Source organism: Gossypium raimondii, chromosome 6 (assembly GCF_025698545.1).
Source record: "Gossypium raimondii isolate GPD5lz chromosome 6, ASM2569854v1, whole genome shotgun sequence".
Lineage (NCBI taxonomy): Eukaryota > Viridiplantae > Streptophyta > Magnoliopsida > Malvales > Malvaceae > Gossypium > Gossypium raimondii.
Window position 1 is genome coordinate 58023187 of NC_068570.1, and position 26480 is coordinate 58049666.

Consider the following 26480-nt stretch of genomic DNA (forward strand, 5'->3'; position numbering starts at 1 on the left):
CAATTATGCTAGATCTACTCTTAAATAGAGACTTTTGCTCCTCCGATTAAGCACATTAAACATGAATTAATATCCCGAAAATATTCAAACAAGAGATAAGCGCACATAACTAAGAACAAGAATTAAATATTTATCGCATAAAACAGAAATTAAATCATAAAATTCATCATAGGGTTCATCCTCCCTAGGTATCTAGGGAATTAGTTCATAATTGTGAATAAAAACATCTCAAAGTCAGAATAATCATAAGAAATAAAGAAACTCATAAAAACTTCAAGAGAAATTAAAAGGAGGTCTTTAGTCTTGATTGGAAATTCGCTTCAGTGTTGGCTCCCATGGAGTTCTTCGAGTTGTTTTCTTCGATATTCTCTGATGACTCCCTATTCTCTTATTCTATTTGATATTTATATTCTTTAGAATGCCCAGAAAGCCTAAAAATTATAATTTTCCGCGTGTTTGGGATGCAAGTCGCGAAATTGACACGGTCTGGCACATCTAAATGGCTCACACGGCCGTGTGTCCAACCCATGTGGGAAAGCCCAGGTCGTGTGGCTCTTGAAATAAGCTTTATTTGTCCAATTTTCGCTTGTTTTTCGCTTCTTTTGCTTCCAAATGCTCTCCTAAGTATAGAAACATGAATTCAAAGGATTATGAGCATAAAATTCACCAATTTGCATAAATAATCATCCAAAAATACATTAAGAATATTTTACTTTCATCACTTATTAGCAATGATCCACTATCTTTCTCACAGTATAACCAATGATTTAAGTCCTAACACTAGTCTAACACTTACCAATTTAGTGACCTCACCGTTGTACAAAGACTAGATCACTCTCCCACTAAGCTTCCCCCTCGAAAACTTAGTTTTGCAATCCGAGAGACTATCTTGATTCCTCACAAAAACAATGCACACATAAATATTTCTAACATGAACAAATTTGTGCTCTCTTAAAGTTTTTTTTTCCCTCTCCGATACCCTTATTCTAAGCAAACTTAAGTTTATGTAGTACTTAAGTTTTGTTTACATAAGATTATATTTTAATTGTTTTTCTATAAAGTAAGGCTAAAAACCAGCATAATATAATACTTCAATAAGAGTATTGATGTAATATAATGTCCTAAACTATAGAATGTGACTTTACTTATTCCGCAAGTAACCTGACTTAATCTGTAATAAACCAATCTTCAAGTCTTCAATTTTAACTCAAGTGGTCTTCATGCGTTGGGTTTTACTCGTCCAAATATTTTCATAATAATTAGCCCAATGCTTTTGTTCTACAATTTGTTAACTCTTCAAATAGGCAAGGCAATGAAATAGTGCCTAAGGTTGTGACAACTGTTTCAACCACAAAAACAACAATAGAATTAATCTTGTCTTTAAATATGTCAACACTCTCCCCTTTTGGAATTTCTGAACAAAACATATACAAGAAAAATAAAACAATCATAATTACATATTATTCCCCTAGGTATCTCCCCCTTAATCAAAGTATCAGACATTGAGGAGGCTAAAGATATCGATGACATGAGGACTAATGAGTTAATTGTAACACCCTAAACCCAACCTAAACATTACGCACAGATCTAAAAAAGTTACCATGATTCAATTTGAAAATCCAAAAATTAGTTGGGCTTGTAGAAATAGCGCTAGCTTTTGATAAAAGTAATTTTGATTTATTTTAAAAGAAAATATCTTTCTTACTCAATTCATTAATCTTGTCAATTAAATTTATACCTTAAAACACTTACGTTTGTAGTGAAACTCTTAGTTAAATTCAATTTTGAAAATGTAGTTTGATTTTGAAAATCCAATGTTTTGCTAATAGACTGATATATAGACTTTGAAACAATATTATTTAGAAATTTTAAATATTTAATAGTTTTATAAAATTAAATTTAGATACATTGATATGACGTTATTTTCTTATTATTAAATTTTATTACTTTTATAAAACTCGAATATAGTTGAGTGTGTGATTTAAATATTTTAATTTATAAATTACTGATATTATTTAAATAATGTATTGTGTAGAAACGAGGGGATTACTTACTTAGCAAATTCAAATTGTGGCTAAAATGGTTCTTGGAATTGTGGCCACAATTTCAACCACGAAATTAAAAGTGTAGAAAAAATAAAGATGAACACTGAGATTGTTTATGTAGTTTGACTTCGGTTTACGTCTGTGGAGCCTTACCCAAAGCAATGATTCACTACCCTTCTCATAGTACAACCAATTATTTAAGTCCTAACATCAGTCTAGCTCTCACTAATTTAGAGATCATACTGTTGTACAAAGACTAGATCACTCTCCCACTAAGCTTCTCCCACTAAGCTTCTTCCACGAAAACTTAGTTTTGCAATCCAAGAGACTCTCTTGATTGCTCACAAAAATAATGCACACAAATATTGTGATCTCTCAAAGTTCTTTTTCCTCTATTCGATACCCTTAACCTAAGCAAAACTTAAGTTTATATAGTACTTAAGTTATGTTTACATAAAAGTTATAATCTAATCACTTTTCTATAAAGCAAGGTTAAAAATCAGCAAAAATATTTTTTTTTCATCTATTCATTGCTACATTTTCAACAATACATATTTTTTTTCCTTTAAAGAATATTAATAAAACAAATATTTAGACATACGGCGGGTATATGACCAATGATATTTCATATCACATTGCTAAGATATTTTATATCTACCCTTTGAAGGTTTATCTTGAAAACTCTAATCGTTCTTGTCGAAACCATCTTTTGCAAAACAAAAAATTTTAGGTTGTCAACTTTTTTAAAAAATTAAAATTGGGAGTCGCCACCAATCTTTATTAGGGTGTGATTGGATCACCTAAAAAACAGCTTTGGTCTACGAGTTTTAGAAAAACGGATCCGGGAGTCAGTTACATATGAGGAAGGATTAGCACCCTCGTAACGCCCAAAATTGGTACCTAGTTAATTAATTAGTGTCTTAAGGTCGAGAATTTGGAAAAAAACGTAATCCTTAGCAAAACTTAAAAGGCTACGTATTAAGACCCTTATTATTTCAGAGAAAGAAGATACCACACCCAATGCGTTAGGGCACAGCATTCTAATTTTCCCCAAAATGAATTGGGCCAAAATACTTGTACAATAAAATTTTAAAAGAAGATCCACTTATCCAAGATTTAAGAAATCACACCCAATACGTTAGGGCACGATTCCTCTAAAATCCCAAACTCGGAATATTTCATTTACTTTAAAAGAACATCCACTTATCCAAGATTTAAGAAATCACACCCAATACGTTAGGGCACAATTCCTTTAAAATCCCAAACTCGGAATATTTCCTTTATTGTTTTTAGAAAAAAAATTCATTTCGAGAAATCAATGCGTCACATCCAATACGTTAGGACACAACGTGTTGAATTCCCAATAATGAATTCTTATTTTTTAGTTAAAGAGAAATGCTCGATTGTTAGACTTAACGAAGAAAATCGGAACCCAATACGTTAGGGCTCAATTTCCTTGAAAATCCTAAATTCAAGCATTCTCTCAATTTTGAAAAGTTTGAAATCGAGTAAAGAATGATGTGATGCTATATTAAATATACAATGCAATAATAAATATTACAATGGCCTAGAAATAATATAAATAAATGAATAAATAAAATAAATATACATAATAAAAATAATCACATACAAAATATCAAATAAATCATAAAAACAATTCTTTTTAACATATAAATGAAAACATGAATTAATAATTGAAAGAAGAAAATAAAAAAATATAAAGAATAAAAGGCACATAATATATACATTGAAATTAAAAGCCATACACATAATTTACATATGTAACTTTGGATTAAAATTTATAAAAGGAATATATAATGCATTTGTGAAAATAAAATATAAATTATAAAGTAAGTGTTAAAAAATACATATATTTGAGCATTTCAAAAAATAAATATATTCATATATATATATATACAAGTATATAAAAATCGGTTAAAATATTAATTTGTATACATACATATATATACAAAGATAAATATAACATATATAGATTATAAAAATAATTATATATAAATAAAATAAAATAAAATAATTACCTCATATTAAAAAATAAATATGCGAAAAATATTAGTTTTTAAAAATATATAAATACGCACATAGAAACAAGTATACATATATATATAGCTAAAATAATAATAATTACATATGAAAATAATAATAATAATAACATTAACAAAATTAACTAATTTTAAGAAAAATATAAAAAGGATTAAATTGAACTACAAGTAAACAAATTTGGGGTAAATCTGCAAATAAATAAAATTTGGAGGACTAAATTGAACGAGCGAATTACATAGAGGGGCTGGAAGGGAAATTTTCCCTTCTCCTCTAAAACGGTGTCGTTCAAAAGGATTAAATTGGAATTTAAAATAAATAAAAGGGTAAATTAAAAAAATAAAGAAAACTTAATTACAAAAACATTAAAAGGCAGAGGGGCTAAATAAAAAAATAAATAAATTTGCAGTGGTATCACCTTCTCCCTTTTTTAAAATCGTGAATAAGTATTAGTCCTGTTTCAGGCTCTTGTATTATTTAGAAACTTCTAGAGTAATATGCAAAACTTCCTTCGTGAAAGTTTTATTAGTCCATTGATCATTATTCTAATGCAACATGCTTGCAAAAAGAACAAAACGATGGATGAAATAGAGATAATTCTGAGCATAGCTTGAAATAAATAAATTATCAAAGATAGTAAAGAAGAATAACAAAGAGATTAATTGTGAATACATATCTTGGAAACAAATGAAGTGTTCCGAGAATAACAAATTTAGTATAAATAATATGAATATTGGGTGCCCCAGATATCGCAGCTTGAACTTCTCTGTACAAACTTTTTTTGAAGATCCATCTGAGTTTGACATGTGTTTAGGAGATCCACAGTACTCTGTCAATGCCCCAAGATGTTGCCTACCTTTTCTTGATAATTCTGGTATAACAAGATCACCACATGCCCCAATCTAGTTAAAATTTAAGTTGCTCTAATCACCTCGTGCCCCATTCGGATCAATATTTGAGCCGCCCTTTTCGGGTTTTTAACTCAAATCCCCTTTGGTCTCAAAGTGCCCTTTGCGGGTTTTCACTTTGGCCTCTCCATTTTCCTTTTTTTTTTGAATCTGAACTCATAGGATTAGACAAGTCTTCGTTATCCCTTTCGATCATAACCAATATAAAATCTTCTTTGTGATCAAATTTCTTTGATAGAGCCTTTTGGGGCATAATTTTAACTATGACGAAAACTTTGGATCTTCCTCTTCAACTAATATGAAATCCAACAACGAAGAAATGACAACTTGACTTCAACGGGCTAAACCATTATGAGCCAAAGAAGAAGGCATTGCCCCGGCAAAGAATGCATCGTTCATGATGTTAATCTTGAACATACTGTAAAATTTTTTTGATATTGCATTGTTGTTCAGATTACAATGTCAATGCATACCCAAGCATGACCATACGAAGACATCTTTGAACTCTTTGAAGTAACTCAACAAGGTTCTACTTCATTTCTTCGGTTATGCACGTTCCCTTAAGGTCACAATCTCCATTGTCTCCTCATGAGGTAAGATTTCATTCCTGTTCGACCATCTGTAACAAGTCTGAAAATAGGCTACAATCTACACCATCTTTAAAGTCATGAGATCCCTCTAAACACATATCCCACTAAAAGGAACTTCTGAATCCGTAACAGCATCACTCATGTCGTTGATATCTGGGGACCCATAATAGGTACCAAAGAATATACAAAAGAATGTATGAATAATCATTTGTACAATTATGAATGAATAATTATTCGAAAAGAATGAAAGAATATTGGCTTAAAAAATGAATGCAAAGATGTATTTTATTAGAATAACAACGTTCAGACATGAGCCTATTTCATAAAGGAATTCTTATTGCCTCTAGGCTGAAGGCAACAAGTGTGTTTTAAACATTACTCTGAGTAATCTCTAAATACTACAGGGGCTTCATCTGCAGTCTAATTATTTAAAGCATTCCCAAGTCTATAAGGGCAAAAATTTGACAAGGTCTCTTCTTCAGTTGTTTCATCGTGAACACTTCTCGACGCCCCTTCATATTCAATCATGACTGGGTACTAGATGAACCATCTATCTTGACAATACCCATGTTGATTAATTTTTCAACTAGCTTTTTGAAGGTAATGCAATTTTCTATAGAATGCCCTGTAATTCTTGCATGATAATCACATTGTGCACTTGCATCATACCATTTGAGATACGGGGGCTGTGGAGGCTTCACATGTAAAGGAGCAACAACATGCGCATTGAATAAGCTTTGATATAGCTCCTTGTACGGCATTGGAATTCGTGTGAACTGAAGCTTTTCAGTACCTGGCTTCACACTTAATTCTTGTCTTGATGAACCCTGTTGGTTTGCAATCAATTTACCGTACGTATTCACGCTCTTCACCTCATTTCCCTTTTCTTTTGAGGCTTGCCTTCTGTTATTTCCTCCAGCATCAATCTTTCCGCTCCTTATGCCACTTTCAATCATTTCACCATTCATGATTATGTCGAAAAGCTTTTGTCGCACTCCTAACATATGTGTGATGAACGGAGCTTTCAATGTATTTATGAATAACATTGTCATTTCCCTTTCCAAGAGCGGTGGCTGAACTTGGACGGCGACCTTCCTCCACCTCTGTACATACCGCTCAAGCTTTCATTTGATTTCTTTTCCAAATTCGTAAGGTGATTCTATCAGAACCATATCATCACATGGTCAGATCTTGCTTTATGAATACCGTGCCAAATCTCTCCATGAATTAACTGGTACGGTTCAATCGATTGTACCACTTGGATGCTGCCCCTGTGAGGCTATCCTGGAAGCAATGAATCAAGAGTTGGTCATTATTGACATAACCGGTCATTCGTCTGCAGAACATGGTAATATGAGCTTCGGGGCTACTGGTTCCATTATATTTCTCAAACTCTGGCATTTTGAATTTGTAAGGGAGCACTAAATCCGGAACCAGACTCAATTCTTTAGCATCCATCCCATAGTAGCCTTCTGCACATTCCATCGCTCTAAATTTCTCTTCCAACCATTTGTACTTTTCCTCTAGCTGTTTTGGCAATTCATCATTCATTTTCTCCTTTCTAACCGTCTCATCGAAATCAGGGATAGCAGGATTAACAAAGTTGGCTCCGGGGTTAGAGCCTGATCCTGCTTGGAGATTCAATAGCGTTGCAACGTCACCCGGAGGATTAATGGTAACAGAGGACCTACGCGGGTATATCTCAACTTGTTGGGGGGTAAAGTCTGGAGGATAAACAGGTCCCTCATTGTCTCTTTCTTCATTATTGAGCACAGAGCCTTTTCCTTTATCAGTTCTTTTGTTGAACCATTGAGTTAACTGAGTCATCATACTCCCTTGAGATTTTATCATTTTGTCTATTATTTTTTGCTGCTCATTCATTTGCTTTTGAAGTTGCTCCTGCATTTCCTTTTGGGATTGTTCTAGTCTTTCCATCCTTTGATCCATATCCTTAGTTTTCAATCGAGTACCATAGCGGTGTTTAGTAGGCTGGTTGGTTTCCAGATTAACTGAGGAATGATTTATATCAATTAGAATATTTTAGTGGACTTTAATGTATATGATATCATGTAATGTGAATGCATGCAATGAATGCATAAAGAGATGTTGATTCTGATTCAATTCCATTTAAAGAACTTTACTAGAAAACAAATCTCTTTACATAAAATGAATATTTATACGGCCTTACCCTCATAGGCGAAGACATTCGATCTTCTTGAGCGTTAAGATAAATCTCACGAACTCTTCAAAAACGTCTCTTCTATCTCCTTTTTGCTCGATCCAGGCCGTAACTTGTTGTTCGCTCATCCTCATGATGCCCGTTGGCTTCTCTTTAAGAAGGTTCAACGGTTCTCAAATAATCTTTGTCATCTTGAATTCTTGGGCAACGGAGCCATAGTCCTCCATTAAATTATCATCCTTCTCTTATCATGTGTTCTTGGACCATATTCGGACAACCATATTGTCATCCATTTTATCAAGAAACCCATTTTCTTATGACCAGCTCTCTATTTAGCAATTGAACATGAATCAACACCTCTTTTATAATGAAATGAAATGCCATGACATGTAAATAAAACACGAAAAGTCAGTATCATATAAACATATAATATAATAGTAAAATTCCTACTCGGATATCTACTAGGGTTTAGTATAGTTCTACTTAGGGTGGATTCCTAAGGTTCATTATATGAGGTTTGGCTTCTAGAGTAAAGGTACCTGAACCAGCAGATTCCTCAATCCTCACCCATTATAGGCTCATATGGATCGAGTTCGGTTCAGGGGAATACATTTCCCTATGGCTACACGGAGATGAAAATCTCACGAAGACATAGGTACGGATGTATCCCGGAAGCAATCCACTACCCTACACGGAGGTGAAAACCTCACGAAGGCATAGCTTCTTACTCCCACTTAAAAGGGTAAAATTGTTCAACTCATGAAATGTATAATGCAAATAATATTTAAGTAATAAGATAATGAATGCGAAAGGATGTCATGAATTTTTTTTAAAAAATATTTTTCTCGACCGTAAGACAAAAATCAATCAACTTTGTGGCTCGACTCTTTTTTTTTAAAAGAAAATGTCCCCAGTGGAGTCGGCAAGCTGTCGAAACCATCTTTTGCAAAACAAAAAATTTTAGGTTGTCAACTTTTTTAAAAAATTAAAATTGGGAGTCGCCACCAATCTTTATTAGGGTGTGATTGGATCACCTAAAAAATGGCTTTGGCTACGAGTTTTAGAAAAACGGATCCGGGAGTCAGTTACGTATGAGGAAGGATTAGCACCCTCGTAACGCCCAAAATTGGTACCTAGTTAATTAATTAGTGTCTTAAGGTCGAGAATTTAGAAAAAACGTAATCCTTAGAAAAACTTAAAAGGCTACGTATTAAGACCCTTATTATTTCAGAGAAAGAAGATACCACACCAATAATGCGTTAAGCACAAGATTCTAATTTTCCCCAAAATGAATTGGGCCAAAATACTTGTACAATAAAATTTTAAAAGAAGATCCACTTATCCAAGATTTAAGAAATCACACCCAATACGTTAGGGCACGATTCCTCTAGAATCCCAAACTCGGAATATTTCATTTACTTTAAAAAAACATCCACTTATCCAAGATTTAAGAAATCACACCCAATACGTTATGGCACAATTCCTTTAAAATCCCAAACTCGGAATATTTCCTTTATTGTTTTTAGAAAAAAAATTCATTTCGAGAATTCAATGCGTCACATCCAATACGTTAGGACACAACGTGTTGAATTCCCAATAATAAATTCTCATTTTTTGATTAAAGAGAAATGCTCGATTGTTAGACTTAACGAAGAAAATCGGAACCCAATACGTTAGGGCTCAATTTCCTTGAAAATCCTAAATTCAAGCATTCTCTCAATTTTGAAAAGTTTGAAATCGAGTAAAGAATGATGTGATGCTATATTAAATATACAATGCAATAATAAATATTACAATAGCCTAGAAATAATATAAATAAATGAATAAATAAAATCAATATACATAATAAAAATAATCACATACAAAATATCAAATAAATCATAAAAAATTCTTTTTAACATATAAACGAAAACATGAATTAATAATTGAATGAAGAAAATAAACAAAATATAAAGAATAAAAGGCACATAATATATACATTGAAATTAAAAGCCATACACATAATTTACATATGTAACTTTGGATTAAAATTTATAAAAGCAGAATGTATAATGCATTTGTGAAAATAAAATATAAATTATAAAGTGTTAAAAAATACATATATTTGAGCATTTAAAAAAATAAATATATTCATATATATATATACAAGTATATAAAAACTAGTTAAAATATTAATTTGTATACATACATATATATACAAAGATAAATATAACATATATAGATTATAAAAAATAATTATATATAAATAAAATAAAATAAAATAATTACCTCATATTAAAAAAATAAATATGCGAAAAATATTAGTTTTTAAAAATATATAAATACGCACATAGAAACAAGTATACATATATATATAGCTAAAATAATAATAATTACATATGAAAATAATAATAATAATTACATTAACAAAATTAACTAATTTTAAGAAAAATATAAAAGGATTAAATTGAACTACAAGTAAACAAATTTGGGGTAAATCTACAAATAAATAAAATTTGGAGGACTAAATTGAATGAGCGAATTACATAGAGGGGCTAGAAGGGAAATTTTCCCTTCTCCTTTAAAACGGTGTCGTTCAAAAGGATTAAATTGGAATTTAAAATAAATAAAAGGGTAAATTAAAAAAATAAAGAAAACTTAATTACAAAAACATTAAAAGGCAGAGGGGCTAAATAAAAAAATAAATAAAATTCGCAGTGGTATCACCTTCTCCATTTTTTAAAATCGTGAATAAGTAAAAAAAAATAATCGAAAGAAAAAAATAGTAAGCCACCTTTAAAAAACTGCCAATCGTTCTTTTTTATTCCTCCTCCTCTTTTCTCTTTTTTTTTTTTTTTACAATGAAGGAAGATGCCTCTATTTATAGTTGAGCCCCCCCAAATCCAACGGTACAGATCAATTACATCAACGGCTGAGATTAAAGGGTATCTACAAATTAAATCTCTAAGATTACAAAATCATATATTATAAGATTGCATATCATATCGAAGATTATATATCATATCTAAGATTACATATCATATCTAAGATTGCATATCATATTTAGGATTGCATATCATATCTAAGATTGCATATCCTCAAAAATTATGTTTCCATATGTGAGCCAGGGCTAAAATTAGGTATTACAGTTCTCTTTGAAAATTTTGCATTATCTAAAAAAAACATATTTCTCTTAATATTCGAGTGCTATTAATTTCATCAATAACTAAATATCATCAAGTATGATAACAAAGAAAAAGCCCTATTTTTGCTCAAATGGCCAAATGCCAATTTTTAATGGTAGAATGTCATTTTAAACTTTTGTAATGACCATATGGTCCTTTTATTTAAACTATAGAAGTAGTTGTTTTATAGGAAAAAACTTATATATATATATATATATATGTAAACTACGAATGGATTGATAATTTTTGGTAACTGCTTTTAATAACTTTAATGGGTTTAGGTTCTACTCCATTATAGGTAGACCATATCCTATTCAATCCAATATTGTCAATCAAAATATAATTTCAAAAGAAAATTTTAATTACCAAATATGAATTTTATTAATATAGTACTCATATGACGTAGATGTATACATGAAAAATTGGTATAGCTAAATAGTTGAAGCTCTAAACCTAAAAAATACATCGAAGCTCCCTATCAATTTAAATTTTACTCGATAAATTTAATATCAATTATTAAAATCAATATTGAGATAGAATCTTTCACCATTTTCAAAAGATGGAAATAAAACAAATTAATCAAATAATAAAAATATTTGAATGGTTAAGGAAGGAGCTTTAATCTTTTTAAGGCTTGGTTCGATTCTAGCTTCATAATTTTGTTTGGGGTAGGGAAATAATTAAGAAGAAGAAAATTGTGTTGATAATGTGTTATGAAATAAATAACAAAGAGAATAAAATAATTAAAAATAAGAGAACAAAAGAGTGTATTTTTACTCATATACAATGGTTTTCCAAAGTGATTATATATGGACATAAGAAGTATAAATTACATAAGAATTCTATTCCTCATGAATATTATAATTTTAATGTACATCAAATTAATCTTGATCTCGATAAACATCCACTTAATAATAAAATATTCATAACAAAACATAAATATATATCAATGAAAATATCAAAATCATAATTTAGCATCAACATTAAGCCTGATTACATTGGTTGAAACTGATGTCCTACCTATATTAATGACAATTGAAACATTTGTCAAATGCATAGTTTTATACATTGACACCCAACTGAATACATAAACTCACATTTATAGTCGAAGTGATCTACAAACTTTATATATAATATGACTAAAATAATAAAATTATCAGAACCACAATTTGGCATAAATTCAAACAACCCTACCCACAATCTTATTAATGAGCCTTCAATTCAACAATCAACATTATGTTACATTTATCACTCAACTGAATACATAAATTCGCATTTATAGATGATATTACTAAAATAATACTACCTGTAATTAAGAAAGAAAAAATTTAAATTAGATATGACACTTTTTTTATCACGATTATATAATTAAAAATTCACTAAAGATATATAAAATAAATTACATGTAAAATTTTCGACTTGATCTTACCAACTAAGAACCTTGATGAACATCTTGTATATTCATATCCAATATACTAATGAAAGAGATTATATTTATATTCATTTTCCGCCTATAATTAGTTTCGATGCATATATCCTCAATATACTAATTAAATAGATTATATTGATTTTCTTTTGGTAATAGATTATAGGTTAAATTCTATCATCAGTCTATGTACTTTGTGAAAGTTATGAATTTAATCTTTATATCTTAATTTATCATTTTTCGTCTTTGAATTTTGCGAATTTAAAATTTCAGTCCTCACCAAACGATAACTATTAAATTTATTCAGTTAAGTCTTTCTATTTCCAAAATCTGATGTAGGAAACATATTATTATATGTGTAATGCCATTTCAACTTATTATTTTTATAAATTACTCACTAAAAATTCAGTTAATGGATGATAGTTGTAAGAGCCCAATTTCATCCAGCCCAAAACCAAGAAATAAATAAACAAAATAACAAACCAAAAAATTAAAAAGTCTAACTCCATTTACAAAATAACGGCCCAAATACAAAACCCTAACCCAAACCCAGTGTTACACAAGCCCAAGCCCAACTAACCTAAAGTTTTCAGAAACCATAAAGCCCTAGGGTACCCACACCACCGCTTCTACCTCGTCAACGAACTCGACGCCTGAGGTCTGATACCTCATCTGCCCTTTCACCGAAATGGAAGGCACAACTTTCCAGCGCCGTTGACCTTGCCATGGGTACCTACAAAGAGAGAACGAAAAGGATAGAGAGCGAAAACAGTGGAAACAACAGAAGCAACAAGAAAAATATAAAAAAATAATTGTTATGTAATATATGGCTATAAAAGCCATAACCACAGATTGTAATTTTTTCATGAAGCAATCAAAGAACAGAGAAAATACAAAGAACAAAAAAAGTTAAAAGAAAAAGGTGATTCATTTTTTTTTACATTCAAAAAATAGAATAAAAAATAGAACCTTTTACTTGTTCGTCGTCATCTTCGATGTAAGATGACTCCTTTTATGATGAAAAGGTTTTCGAAACTCATAAACCGAAAGGCTTCTTTTGGGATTTTTACGATTCAGTGAATTTTTGGGAAATATCGACCCCAGATTTGGATTCTGGGAGCTGAAATGATCAAAGGGGGTGTCGTTTTGAGGATTTTAGCCACCGAGAATAGCGAAGCTCGTCGCCGGCGACTAGTGACGGGATGCATCAATAACGAACAATTGTTAATCCACTGCTTCTAGGATAGTATGATCGGGTCAGTTGCCAAATGGTACAATCAGCTAAGCCGTGCCAAAATCAACTCATGGAAAGACTTGGCACAAGCTTTCATGAAACAATACAGCCATGTAACTGATATGACACCCGATAGAATTACACTGCAAAACATGAAGAAGAAACAAAGTGAAAACTTTAGGCAATACACTCAGAGATGGAGAAAGGTGGCAAAGCAAGTTCAGCCACCTCTTTTGGAGAATGAGACAACAATGCTTTTCATAAACATTCTGAAAGCCCCGTTCATTAACCATATGCTGGGAAGTGCTACCAAGAGTTTCTTAGATATAGTAATATCTGGTGAAATGATTGAAAATGCAATAAGGAGTTGGAAAATAGACACGGGGGAAAATGCTAAAAAGTTTGCCCAAAAAAGAAAAAAATAAAGTAAACACCGTGAGTGTGTATAATAAAAGCTATTCAAAATCGGTTACTGTAGGCCAACCAAAGACCGTGATAACCAGCCTTCAAGGCCCTTCGAGGCAAGAATCTAACTCAAGGCCAAACAAGGAAAAACTCCAATTCACACCCATCCCGATGATATATGGAGAGTTATATCAGAATTTGTTCAACACGCATGTGGTATCCCCGTTTTACTTAAAATCCATGCAACCTCCATTCCCAAAATGGTATGATGCTAATGCTCAATGCGAGGACCACGCAAGAATTGAGAACTGCACTACATTTAAAAAGTTGATTGAGAGGTTCATCAAGATAGAGATTGTAAGGTTCGATGATCCTTCAAGACCTAATGTGGCAGAAAATCCGTTACCTAGTCATTTTGACCAAAAGGTAAACACGATAATTGAGAGTAGAGGAAAGAAAACCAAAATCAATGTTGCAAGAGTGGAGGTAAACATTAATTTAGCAAAAAATGATAGACATGGGATTAATCATTCAAGATTCAGAAGGGATGCCCAAAGAAATGAGAAGATATTGTGAGTTCCACATTGAAGAAGGTCATGAAATCCAAGAGTACGCTGAGTTCAGAGCTCTAGTAAAAAGTCTAATGGATAACAAAGAATTGGAATTATTTGAAGGTGTCAAAAGGTTGGAAGGAGGAAATGTTTGCGCCTCAGAAAAAGGATCAACGGAGAAGGTCTACAAGGTCAACCACCTAGTGGTGATTATTTCATAACCAAGAAATATTGAAGCGGCAACAGAAGCTACGCCAAGAGTTGTAATTCAGAAACCCGTGGCTTTTCCCTACAATGATAGCAAAAGGGAACTGTGGAATTATGATTGTAACGTGATGACCCCAAGAGAGGAGAACTCGGTTGGCACTTCAAAAGAGGGCTAGTATATTGGTTTCTTCACACGTAGTGGAAGACGCTATGACCCTGCAAGTGTGAGAACCAAGCCCATTAAGGAAAAAACTCTAGCAATTAAGCATAAGAAAAAGAAATGGCTAGACGTGAATCACTTGTTAATGAGCTAGTAACTAAGAATAAGGCTAAAAAATTCTTGAAGTTCTTGAAGCATAGCAAGTATAGTGTTGTAGAACAACTACACAAATAACCAACTCGTATATCAGGGCTAGCTTTGCTCTTCAGCTCAAAGACACATCCTAGCACGTTGATGGTGTTAAATGAAACTTATGTCACTAATGATATCTCTGTAAACAAGCTAGACCGTTTGATTAAAAATCTGAAAGTCGACAATTTTATATTTTTCAATGATGATGAAATTCCTCCAAGGGGCATGGGATTCACGAAGGTTTTACACATCACTACCCGCTGTAAAGGATATACATTACCAAAAGTGTTAATCGACAATAGATCTGTGCTGAATGTCTTGCATTTATCCACATTGAATAGATTTCCAGTAGATAGCTCTCATATGAAGACGTGCCAAAATATATTGAGAACATTTGATGGTACAAAAAGAAGGGTGATGGAGAGGATTGAAATACCTTTATTAATTGGTTTGAACACATATGAGGTAGATTTTTGGTAATGGATATCAAAACCCTCTTATAACTGCTTGTTGGGTAGGCCTTGGATTCATGCAGCTAGGGCAATGTCGTCGTCATTGCACCAAAATCTAAAACTAGTAACAGAGGGTCGACTAGTAACAATAAACGTTGAAATGGATATCATTACACCCGTAATTAATGATGCACCATACATAGGAGCGGATGAAGAGGAAATAAAATGTTCCTTTCGATCAATGGAATTTGTTAATACAACTTTCATTGTTGAAAGAAACAAGATCCCAGTGCCAAAAATATCAGAACCATGAAGATGTGCCTGCAATTGACGGTTGGGAAAGGAGCCTTACCTAGAAGAGGACTCAGAAAATACATTCAAAGAAGAGTCGAGGCATCAATGCTGATGGAGAAATAAGACTGCTTCAATTTAGGATACAAGTTAGATGTAAGACAAAAGAATAAGGAGCTAGAGAAAAAGCAAGAAAGAAGAAGAGCGCAACTAAGTGGGGGGAGAGATCAAATGGGAACCGATGATCTTTCCCCATATATCTAAAATGTTCATGGCAGGAGAAACCATATATCCTAAATGAAGGATGTTAGAAAAAGAAACTGTGGAAGGAATGTTAGGAAACTTGAGCATCAACGCCATATCCAAATAAGAAATTGGAGAAGAAAACCTATCGGGCATTTGTCTTTATATCCCTGGAAGTGTTCTGAACAATTAGACTACGGAAGAGATTCCTATAATTTTTAGAACTAATTCAGAGTCTCCAGGTATCAATGATACAAGTAACACTGCCACTAACTCAGAGTCTCCTTTTGAGCAGGATATGTGTCCAGAGGAACCTTAGGCCTTTAAAGGTGATCGAGATTACAACCTATCTCTTGATTTGTTAAGGATGGTAGAACAAAATGAGAAACAGATCTTACCTCACGGGACTTTGAGTGTGAGTGACTTATTGTATTTGTGATAAAAGATAGTGAAATTACTCACTAAATTAGGCTCCGCAAACATAGGGAAACTGAACTATGTAAACAAACCTTAATGTTATTTTTGTTTTGTTTGCATAGTTTTTTGCAGTGTTAAGCAACAGTGGTCACTACAGTCTAATAAATCCATTGCATTTGTTATTTTAAGCAAACAAGCAACTTACAGTAACAACAATATTTAATAAAAAATTCATATATAAAATATAAATATTTTAATAATATAGATATGAGTATTTGTTTAAATTATACTTTGCTTCATTTATCTATTCCAATTCTATTGTGTCATTATGCACTAGACTTGATCATGAGTCGGGCCACTCGGCCCGCACGAAAAGTGAGAGTTTTTTGGCTCAGAAAATGGGCATAGACAAAAAAAAGGCTCGTTTTTAAATACATCAGGCTTCAGGTAAGTTTTTTGCCTCGGGCCTAGCCCGAAAAAAAAAACTCTTGTTGTTTTGTCACACTTTTGTTGTTATTTCACTATTATATTGTTACTATTTTGTTGTTATTGTTTGGATATTATATAACTCATGTTTTATTGTTAATTTTGCTACTATTTTAGAGGCATTTGCTTGCTAACTTACGTCTATCTTAGTATTATTTAAGTATAACTTTTTTAATTTATTTTCAACTTGTTGAGAAACATTTATTTTAACGTTTATAGTATATTTGATGTTTTATATTTTTTTTAAAATTTATTTTTATATAAAAATAATAATATAAAAAAATTTAATACTGGCGAGCAAGACTCAAGTTTTAGCATTTCTATCTGGATTAAATTTGGGCAGAATTTTAAGTTCATTTTTCAAGTTGAACCTAGGTCTAAAAAATAGGTCTAATTTTTTTTTTCAGGCCGACACCGCCATGATCTAGTCTAAAACAAACGTAACCTAAATCGATACATGATAGATTAACCTATTCTGAATCTTCCCAGAAACAAAACTAAAAAACATTAAACACTACAACTACTAATATCACCGCGGCTTTCAAAGGAAACCATGTGGGCTATAATCACCTCACTTCTACCATTTTCAAAGCTTTCATATGAGTTTAAATCAATTTCAATGGGGTTTTTTACAAAATTATTATAAAAAAAAATAAAAAATAACTAAAATATTATAACTTTTTTTATTTACCAAAATATTATAATTTTTTTTATTTACCAAAATATATCAAAAAAAACAAAAAAAATAGAAAAAAAACTGACAGCAGCCTGATCAGGCCAATCACATTGGCGGTTTGGTGCCAAAGAGATTGGCGGCACCAATGGTGCCAAAGAGATTGGCAGCGCCAATTGTGTCAAAGGACTAAAATGTAACTATCTGTAGTTTTAAGGACCTGACATGAAATTTACCATTTTAAATTTTGAAAGTTAATTGCTGCTGCTGTGCACACTAAAATTGAAATATGGCTAATTGTCTTCTAAGACCTCCTTATTTATAATTTTATTTTTATTCCCCTTCAACTCACTTTTTTATTTAATAAACAAGCCCTCAACCTATTTTTGTAGTTAAATAAGCTCTTAATCTATGATTTTTACTCATAAAAGTCCTTTATTTTATTATTAAAGTAAATATATTTTACCTAATGTTTGATGTTCCATTTTATTCTCAATAAGTTATATCTAAGTTATCTTTGGACTTTAATTTTCTTTAGATTTATTTTTATTTATTTTAAATATACTCTAGATATTAATACATACCATTGCGCTCTTCAATATTTGATTATTATTATAGTTTATTCGAATATATATTACTTATAACTATAATTATATTTATAAATTTTAAAAATTATTATTTAATTTACCAATAATGTTTAATTTTATATATCATGTCGATTGAGTTTTAACTTAATTGGTATGAGTATTGTTGTGAATGCAGGAGGACGTGAGTTTAAGTACATTGGAGTGTATTATCCTCTTATTTATGGGTTGCAGAGAGACTATGGATAATTCTAGACATTATGTCAAAAAATAAATATGATCATAAACTATAGTGAGATTTTTCAAAAAAATTATGTATCATTAACGGACTAAAATTGATATTCTAATCATTTTTAAACAATATATCATCATTTGATTCATAAATAATAAAATTGTAACATTTTTTATAAAAACCTTATTATTAAAAAGTCAAAATGATCAACGATTATAATCCAAGAATACACATTATAAATTCATCAAACTTGAATAAATACAAATTTAATCGAATTCACAAAAATTTAACCGAATTCAAACTAAAGTACGAAACTTGATAAACAAGTTTAATAGAATTTTAATTTAAGCTCAAATAGTATAATTATATTAAAGCTGAACTCAAGTTTAAAATAAATATTTAACCGAAGTTACTTTGAGTTAAAAACAAATAATATTTTAATTGAAATCATAAAATTAAGAAATTGAATATCAATTTTCTTCTTCACCAAACATATCTATAACTTTGTGAAAAGAAAGTTTGTTGAAATAGTATCACTTCAATAACTATATTTTCTTCAGGATTAATATTTTAATACTTTTTATCCTATCAAGGCAATTGCCAGAGAAGATCAGAACTAGGCTGAAGATTGAACCGATTGTTGTAGAGATTAAGACGAAATAATATGGCATTATTTTTATTGTTAAAATTTTATTACTTTTATAAAACTCGATCACAGTAGAGTGTGTAATTTAAGTATTTGAAATATTTAAATTTATAATTTATTAATATTATTTAAATAATGTATTATGTAAAAACTAGGGGTTTACTTGCTTAGCAAACAAAAAATGTGACTAAAATGTTACTTGAAATTGTAGCCACAGTTTCAATCACAAAACCTTTAATCACAAAACGAGAAGTGCAAAAAAAGTAAAGATGAACACCAAGATTGTTTACACAGTTCGACCTGAGTCTATGTCTGTGGGGTCTTCCCTAGAGCAATTGATGTATGTTCACGTGACTAACTAAAAATACGACAAAGGCAAATGCACCTATCGATAAATAGTAGAACTATGGTGAGTAAATGTATCGTATCCACAAGGACTAAAAGTATTAGTAATTACTGTTTTCCTAATATTCAGCCGACAAATTGGAGTGATTGTTTTAAACTAAGATTTACTAAATTAACCTAACTAAATAACTCAACAGAGAGTGAATCAGGAAAATAATCGAATAATAACCAATGAGAGAAATAATACCTAGGAAAGAATCCACCTAGACTTCATCTATTATTATGAATCTAATTTAAACGATTTATTCACTTGGTATCTTGATCCGTAGAAATCTCTAAATTATGCTAATATCTCTTTCGAGAGTAAGAACAATTGACTCTAGGTTGATTAATTGAAAATTCTTTCTAATTAAAACCCTTATTTTCGAATTAACTCGATCTATGGATTCCCCAATTAGATTTGACTCTAATCTGGTAGATTTATGTCGTCCTATTTCTAAGATTGCATGCAACTCCACTCAATTATGCTAGATCTACTCTTAAATAGAGACTTTTGCTCCTCCGATTAAGCACATTAAACATGAATTAATATCCCGAAAATATTCAAACAAGAGATAAGCGCACATAACTAAGAACAAGAATCAAATATTTATCGCATAAAACAGAAATTAAATCATAGAATTCATCATAGGGTTCATCCTCCCTAGGTATCTAGGGAATTAGTTCATAATTGTGAATAAAAACATCTCAAAGTCAGAATAATCATAAGAAATAAAGAAACTCATAAAAACTTCAAGAGAAATTAAAAGGAGGTCTTTAGTCTTGATTGGAAATTCGCTTCAGTGTTGGCTCCCATAGAGTTCTTCGAGTTGTTTTCTTCGATATTCTCTGATGACTCCCTATTCTCTTATTCTATTTGATATTTATATTCTTTAGAATGCCCAGAAAGCCTAAAAATTACAATTTTCCGCGTGTTTGGGATGCAAGTCGCGAAATTGACACGGTCTGGCACATCTGAATGGCTCACACGGCCATGTGTCCAACCCATGTGGGAAAGCCCAGGTTGTGTGGCTCTTGAAATAAGCTTTATTTGTCCAATTTTCGCTTGTTTTTCGCTTCTTTTGCTTCCAAATGCTCTCCTAAGTATAGAAACATGAATTCAAAGGATTATGAGCATAAAATTCACCAATTTGAGTAAATAATCATCCAAGAACACATTAAGAATATTTTACTTTTATCACTTATTAGCAATGATCCACTATCTTTCTCATAGTATAACAAATGATTTAAGTCCTAACACTAGTCTAACACTTACCAATTTAGTGACCTCACCGTTGTACAAAAACTAGATCACTCTCCCACTAAGCTTCCCCCTCGAAAACTTAGTTTTGCAATCCGAGAGACTATCTTGATTCCTCACAAAAACAATGCACACATAAATATTTCTAACATGAACAAATTTGTGCTCTCTTAAAGTTTTTTTTTCCCTATCAGATACCCTTATTCTAAGCAAAACTTAAGTTTATGTAGTACTTAAGTTTTGTTTACATAAGATTATATTTTAATTGTTTTTCTATAAAGTAAGGCTAAAAACCAGCATAATATTATACTTCAATAAGAGTATTGATGTAATATAATGTCCTAAACTATAGAATGTGACTTTACTTATTCCGCAAGTAACCTGACTTAATCTGTAATAAACCAATCTTCAAGTCTTCAATTTTAACTCAAGTGGTCTTCATGCGTTGGGTTTTACTCGTCCAAAGATTTTCATAATAATTAGTCCAATGCTTTTGTTCTACAATTTGTTAACTCTTCAAATAGGCAAGTAGGGCAATGAAATAGTGCCTAAGGTTGTGACAACTGTTTCAACCACAAAAACAACAATAGAATTAATCTTGTCTTTAAATATGTCAACACTCTCCCCTTTTGGAAATTTCTGAACAAAACATATACAAGAAAAATAAAACAATCATAATTACATATTATTCCCCTAGGTATCTCCCCCTTAATCAAAGTATCAGACATTGAGGAGGCCAAAGATATCGATGACATGAGGACTAATGAGTTAATTCTAACACCCTAAACCCGACCTAAACATTACGCACAGATCTAAAAAAGTTACCATGATTCAATTTGAAAATCCAAAAATTAGTTGGGCTTGTAGAAATAGCACTAGCTTTTGATAAAAGTAATTTTGATTTATTTTAAAAGAAAATATCTTTCTTACTCAATTCATTAATCTTGTCAATTAAATTTATACCTTAAAAACACTTACGTTTGTAGTGAAACTCTTAGTTAAATTCAATTTTGAAAATGTAGTTTGATTTTGAAAATCCAATGTTTTGCTAATAGACTAATTATAATTTTAAAACGATAAAACGGTTTAAAACAGAAATTAAAAGTCCAAATCTAAATACAGTCTCAAAAGTCCAAAATAATCCAATGAAACAAAAATAGATTAATCTAGACAAAATTTAAGGAAATGTAATGCAAATATGTAAAACCGAGCTCTGATCACTCTGATCTGTCCTATGTCTGAGGGTTACCTAAGAATCAAACAAATAGAGAATGAGCTTACAAGCTCAGTGTGGAACTTACTATAATTTAAACAGCAAATACCATTTCAGACATGTGTTCTGGTACCAATAAGACAAATTTCATAAACAAAAACATATGCATATCAGATACAGATTAAATTCCTACCTCCATCCGCTAGACACCATCTCTGACCATCCCTTCATACCAATTAGGGTATTAAATACCCAACCAGCCCTACACACCAATTAGTGTCTATATGACACTTTTCAGAGTACTTGCAGTTTAGTTGCCAGATCAATAAGCGATATACCCTCCAAATACAGATACACATGGCTACACTATCAAATTAAACAGATAAATTAAACTGCCAGCATTTCCTCCATAAACAAATTTCCCACCACAATGCATATGCAAAACTAGACAGATATCACATAGTGTATGACATACATGTTTTTCATATCATATTCATATCATACTTAGCATATAACAGATCATGCTATCACATATAACATACTACCTATGTGTTTACTAGTCATATTAAACAGTAATAGAGTAACAGAAATCATGGTTTATAGGCAAAATTATACCATGCAGACCCTACAAAAGGGCTATATTCAATTCGCATGGCAACTACAACCTCCGGGAAAAATTTTAGAATTTGGACCCACACGCCCGTGTGGCGTTGATAGTCCAATTTTTCGGTTTTCAGTAATTTGCAATTTTTAGGGTTTTCATTACACGCTTGATATGATTATGATGCAAATGCAACCATGAGACTTCTCAAACCTAGAAACGACAATTAAATCTCCAATTGAGATGATTCCCAAACCAAATTCACAAAAATTGATATATCCAACATAAAGTTTAAACGAAGAATTTCAACCTAAAACCCCAAATTGACTCCTTATCTTCAAGAAATAGCAGCCCACCAACGATTCTAGGTCACCGAAAAATTAATTGCCTCGCCAACTTCACCTAGAAACTCAAACAATTAATCATACGGAACATTTTTAACCCACAACTAACAAAAAGAATAATAAAAACAAACTCACTTACTATAGGAGAAAATTTAATGGTACTTGCACAAGTAATTGATAGAATGATTAATGCTTCAATGATGATTTTCTATGGCACTTACAAGCATAAAATTCACCATTTAAACCAAATAATCGTCCAAAAATCACATTAAGAATGAGATAAAACATGCTACTTTTAGCACTTATCAAGGAGACTCAAGGTCAAGCATCCAATTTCTCCCACTCATCTCATAAGTCACCTCTTTGCTATTTTGTATGTATACAAGTGTTTTGGGTCATATGGCATGTACCTAGATTAGTTAGCATGTTTTTAAATTAATATTTGATACTTTTGACATTATAACCTATAAAGTTTTAAAAATTAAGTTTTATCCTTTGATTAGGGATAATCTTTGTATGTTTATATAAGTTTGAATGTGTTAGTTAATAGGTTAAACCTTAATGTATTGGATACTATGTTTATCTATGTTTATTTACGTACCATTGCTCCGCCTAAGCTTTGGACATCTAGTTTTTATGCTCATTCCAGAAAAGAAAAGACTCTCATCGTTCTCATTGAAAGTATTGCATTATCTAAGAGATATATTTCTTAATATTCGAGTGCCATCAATTTCATCAATGATGAAATATCATCAAATATGTAAACCACTTCAAATAAATAGCAATGGCAAAAACCAACTTTTGTTCAACGGCCAAATGCCAAATTTTTTTAATCTATCAAAGCAGTTGTTTTTATAAGAAAAAACTTCTTTATATTTTAACTACCAATATTTGGTAACTACTTTTTAATACCTTTAATGGGTTTAGGTTCTAAACCATTATAGGTAGATGAGATCCGATTCGATTTAATATTTCCAATTAAAATATAATCTCAAAAGAAAATTCTAATAAAATTACAAACTTACCAATTATGAATCTGATTATAATACGATGTCAAAATATATGTGAAAAATTGATGTAGCTGAATGTTTGAAGCCCAAGACCTAAAATAAAAAATGGAGTTCCTTACCAATCTAAATTTTACTCGATAAATCTAATATCAATGATCAAAATCAACACTAAGATAGAATCTTTCACCATCCTCAAAAAGATAGGAATAAAATAAATTAATCAAATAATTCATAATTAATCATGAATTAAAATTAAAATTAAAATTAATCTAGATATGAAATATTAAAAAAACAAACAAACAAACCTTCCTGCAAATCTTGCCATCCGGCAATTTAAGATCCCAGAGAATAGATCTGATTTTCAATCCTCAAATGAATAAATTTGATCATATATCAATAGGGTTTTATAAAATCTTTGTGCATAAGGCATCAAAGTGTTGGAGTAATCAAGTGGTATAAGGTGCTTGGAGCATTAGAGGTTTTGGGTTTGAATCTTCCCACCAGCATTGGTTTCTTTCTCTTCTATGCAACAGCATCATTTACAGATTTCTTTACATAAAATAATGAAAATATTTGAATGCTTAAGGAAGGAGCTTTAATTTTTAATGCTTGGTTGTGGAACTTTTTTCATAATTTTCTTTGGGGCTAAGGAAATAATTAAGAAGAGGAAAAAGTTTGTTTGGGGACTATGGAAAATAACTAAGAAGAAAAAAGAGAGGAAAAGAGAACCAATTTTATTCATCAATACAGATATATTTAATGGTTCTCCAAAATATATATATTTATAGACATAAATTTATAAATTACATAGAATTTTACTCTTAATAAACATTAATTTTAATGTATATCAAACTATTTTTATCTTAATAAACATTCATTTAATAATAAAATATTTATAATAAAAATAATTTTATATCAAATTTAAATACAAAAATTAAAGTGAAGCATAATAATAATATCAAAACCATAATTTCGCGTAAATTCAAACAACCCTACCGACAATCTTATTAATGAGCCTTGAATTGAACCGTTAACATTAGATGATCATGTGATGTTCTACCTATAATAATGATGGGCCAACTTTATACATTTGTCACTCAACTGAATAACATAAATTCAATGATTGTATAGAGATATTCCTACGCCTTTGGTAATTTACCTTCTAGCGGTTTCCTCAGCTTGATCCAGTTGATATTTGTTTTTTTTTTTTTTTTGAAAAAACCGGGGTCGAATGTGGAGATTAAAGATGTTCTTTTTTGATATGGCACCTCTTAAGGTACCAGGTAGCGATAGTTTTCATGCCTTTTTCTTCCAAAAGCAGTGAGATATTATTGGGGGAGCGGTTTGTGATTGGGTCAGGAAGATCTTTTATGAAAATTCTGTTGATCCTAATCTGAAATTTCAAATTTTGAAATTTTGCTCCTCTGATTTAAGCACATTTAAAATAAATTAATATTCAGGAAAATTAACACAAGAGATAAGCACATATAACTGAGAACAAGATCCAAGTATTTATCGTGTAAAATAGAATTCAAATAATAGAATTCAAATAATAGAATTCATTATAGGGTTCATCTCCCCTAGGTATCTAGAGAATTAACTCATAATTATAAATAAAAAACATCTCAAAGTCAGTATAATCACAAGAGATAAAAAAAACTCTTAAAGAACTTCAAAGAAATTAAAAAGAAGTCTTCAATCTTGATGAAATCTGCTTCAGAGTTGGCTTCAATGGTGTTCTTCGAGTTGTTTTCTTCAATGCTCTCTGATGGCTCCCTATTCTGTTATTCTATTTGGTATTTATAGGTCTTAGAATGCCCAAAAAGCCTAAAAATTACATTTTTCTGCGTGTTTGGAATGCGAATCGTGAAATCAACACGGTCTGACACATGGCCGTGTGGCAGTCCGTGTGGCTCACACAGTTGTGTGTCCAGCTCGTGTGGGAAGACCCAGCCCTTGTGGCTCCTAAAATCTACTCTGATTATCTAATTTTTGCTCTTTTTGCTCTCAAATGCTCTCCTAAGTATAGAAACATGAATTTAAAGGATTAGGAGCATAAAATTCACCATTTTGCATAAATAATCATCCAAAAACGCATTAAGAATGAGATTAAAACATGTTACTTTTATCACTTATCAAATGCTTTAGTTTTCCACCCATCCATATGAACCGCCCTCGAGCTTTGCTAGACACACCAACCCATATAACAAAAACTGACCATCCCTGATTTGATTTCTGGTGATGATGGTCATTGACTAGTCATCTGTGACGATGACTTTCACTACCACCCGATTTGGTCCGATTTTGATGGTGTTTTAAAACGACCATACTGTCCTATCCGGTTTTGGTCCTAAATTAATTTAGATAGTGTTTTGATGGTCCTAAATTTAAACCTGTATGCATAGTACAAGATTAGTACAAGATTAGTATATTTAACTTCTATTGTTTGGGTCTAGACAAATTTCAAAATTTAAAAAGTATAGGGACTAAAATTAATTAATTTGAAAAGTATAGAAACTAAATT

At 31.1% G+C, this 26480-nt stretch overlaps 1 protein-coding gene and 1 long non-coding RNA gene across 6 annotated transcripts in view; both read right to left on the minus strand.

Moving 5' to 3' along the window:
• LOC105772660 (lupeol synthase) overlaps window positions 1-26480 on the minus strand; it is a 70056-nt gene that overhangs the window by 23840 nt on the left and 19736 nt on the right. The gene's annotated exons all lie outside the window — the stretch shown is intronic.
• Window positions 170-24707, minus strand: LOC105772664 (uncharacterized). Of its 4 annotated transcripts, none has more exons than XR_008196946.1 (4): window positions 24262-24707; window positions 23972-24049; window positions 22195-22998; window positions 20118-20627 (listed from the first exon to the last, which is right to left on the minus strand). It is a non-coding gene; the product is annotated as an uncharacterized LOC105772664 (long non-coding RNA). The 4 variants fall into 4 exon arrangements; XR_008196944.1 differs by having other exon boundaries at window positions 22195-23004; XR_008196945.1 differs by lacking the exons at window positions 20118-20627; window positions 23972-24049 and adding an exon at window positions 170-620 and having other exon boundaries at window positions 22195-23004.